Below are 3,025 nucleotides of genomic sequence, written 5' to 3'. Positions count from 1 at the left end.
ATATATACATACATATATCTGAGTATGTATATATGTGTACGCATATATGTATAAGTATATGTGTATATGTTTATATGTATATGTGTGTGCGTATATACACACACACACACACACACACACACACACACACACATATATATATATATATATAAATATATATCTTTGCGATCACCTCAAATGTGGTGCAAGAGTGGTTGTGTGTTAAGTAGCTTGCTTCCCAACTACATGGTTCCTGGTTCGGTCCCACTGCATGACAATTTGGCCAAGTATCTTCTACTGTAGCCTCGGGCCGTCCAAAGCGTTGTGAATGGATTTGCTAGACGGAAACTGAAAGAAGCCCGTCGTATATATAATTATAAGTATGTATTTGCATGTCTGTGTTTGTCCGCCCGACTATCGCTTGACAACAGATATTGGTGTATTTACATACCCGTAACTTAGGCGTGCGGCAAACGAGACCGATAGAATAAGTACTAGACTTACAAAGAATAAATCCTGGGGTTGATTTGTTCAACTAAAGGTGGTGCTCCTGCATGGCCGCAGTCAAATGCCAAATATGTTAAATGATGAATACGGAAGACGGGAGTGTAACTAGAGGCATTTATTAGCACAACAATCGTTTCAGCTTCATTCTGCACTGCTCTCTGAACGGCGAGCACCATCAGCATATAATTTAAAGTAAAAAAGAAATGTAAATTTGGTAATTTTTGAAGTATTTTACGACACCTGATGAAGCTCTTTTGCCATATGCGTTGTATCTGGTGTCATTACACCGTCCTACGCTCACTGGGGAGGAGTACAGAATGAATCCGAAACGATTGTTATACTAATAAATGCTTCTAGTTACAAACTGTTTTCCTTATTAATCATTTAAAATATACTCTACGTAAATCTTGGAATTCCGGACGTAGATTCAACGACGAACTCACAGTATTGCTGATGACGCCTGATAGCTCTGCAGGCCCCACTACCTGGGAGTTACCCTGAAACAAGGTTTGGGTACTGTATATAGTGTCTCCTTTCTAAACCTTAATTCTTTAATTCTAAATTTAAACTATAGATAGATAGATAGATAGATAGATAGATAGATAGATAGATAGATAGATAGATATACACACACATACACACACACGCGCGCACACACACACATATATATATACATTCAGAGAGAGGGGAGGGAGGGAGAGAGAGAATGATTTCTTCATTTGTATATTTATTTCCCTTTTCTTGATTTAGATTTTTTGCTTCCATTCGTTCCACATTTCACTCAGTTTCTCTCTCCCATTTCGCCACCCTTATCTCTCTCTGCCTTCTTCTCTCACCCCCTCTCACTCTCTCTGTTTCTCCCTCTCCCTCTACCTTCCTGTCTCTGGTATGTTGTTTTTTTCTATTCTTCTTTATATTGTTCTTTCTCTGCTTGATTGAGTTTTCCTAATTCCCCAACAGTGAAAACTCTTTCAGTGCACTTTAACACAATCTTTTACACTGTTCTCCCAGATCAGCTCAAACAGAAATCCATTTAATAATTTTCTTTTGCTTCTTTTCTTCATTTTACTTCATCTTCTTACTAAACTGACTGAACTAATCTCTTCATTAATTTTTGTCTTGTGTACCATTTATGTATTTATCTACTTATTTATTTATCTCTTCATTTGTTTATTTGTTTATATATGTATGTATGTATTTATTGAAGTTAGCTAAACGTTAAAGGGGGTAGTGGTAAAAGTTGGCATTTCAACAGCTACAACATCGTCATTCTATCTGTCACTGTTTTGTCTTCTTCTCTTATTTAATTATTTAATTTTCTGCACTTTATTGTTATTGTTATTTTTATTTTTACTTTTCAATTTATTGTCTTTCTTTGCTTTTTTTGTGTGTGTATGTGTGTTTTTGCTTTTGTTTTTTGGGGCTTTCATCTTTCTGTCTTTCATTCTTTATTATTATTTCCTTCTGCAATATTTCTTTCACAATTCGTTTATAGTCAGTCTCATTTCCTCCACGTCGCACCAATTCTTTCTCCAAGATTCGATGTACTCAGACAAGCATAATACTAATCCTACCCCCCATCCACCACCAACACCCCCATCTTCGCTCTATTTAAAATCCAGACTAACATCACCATCATTTCATCAATTTTCTAAAAATATTTCTACTTCTCTCTCTATCTCCCACTCTATCTCTTTATATATTTCTTAATTTTTGCTTCACTTCCTCATTCATTTTTTATTCTTATTACTTCTCCTCATTCTTTACTAGACTCTTTCGTTTTATCCTACTTCCTCTATTATTTCTCTTCCTCTCTGTCTCCCCCCCCCCTTGATATATATTTAGCACTTCTACTCTACTCTTTTTCCTTTTTACTCTACTCCTCTCTATCATTCGTTATCTCTCTTTCTCTCTCTCTCCCCTCTCTCTCTCTCTCTCTCTCACACACACACACACACACAAACACACATACACACACTATATATATATATATATATATATATATATATATATATATATATATATATATATATATATATATATATATATATCCATCAGTCTCTCTCTCGCTCTTATTTTCTCTCTGTCTCCGTCTCTCTCTCTCCCCTTTGTTTCCTCTCTCTCTTTCTCCCCCTCTCTCTCCTCTCTCCTCTCTCTCTCTCTCTCTCTCAGTTCTTTCTCACTTCCACATTTCTCGCAGTTCTTCCTTGTTCTCGTCTCTGAATTATCTCCCCTCCTATCGCTCTCTATCTAAATATCTCTCCATCCTCCCAATTCAGCTATTTTCCTCATTTGCTCTATATTTATGTAATTAAGAAATCGTTGTTCTTCACATTTCAGATTGGCAGATAAGTTTATCTGGGACAAAGAAGAAATAAAGCCGTTCCAACGGCAATACGTCTGCTTGTCTTTGTCTTTATCCGTTCCGTTCTTTCTCCTTTTGCCTTCTTGCTTCGCTTCTTTCTTTCTTCAACTAATCATTTGCAGAGTTTAAATTTAAAGAATGTGGAGTAAAAAGAAAGAACGTGCAATGAATGAA

The sequence above is a fragment of the Octopus bimaculoides genome, chromosome 3 (assembly GCF_001194135.2).
Source record: "Octopus bimaculoides isolate UCB-OBI-ISO-001 chromosome 3, ASM119413v2, whole genome shotgun sequence".
Classification (NCBI taxonomy): domain Eukaryota; kingdom Metazoa; phylum Mollusca; class Cephalopoda; order Octopoda; family Octopodidae; genus Octopus; species Octopus bimaculoides.
The sequence above is the reverse complement of the archived record's forward strand: the minus strand, read 5'-3'. Positions refer to the sequence as shown.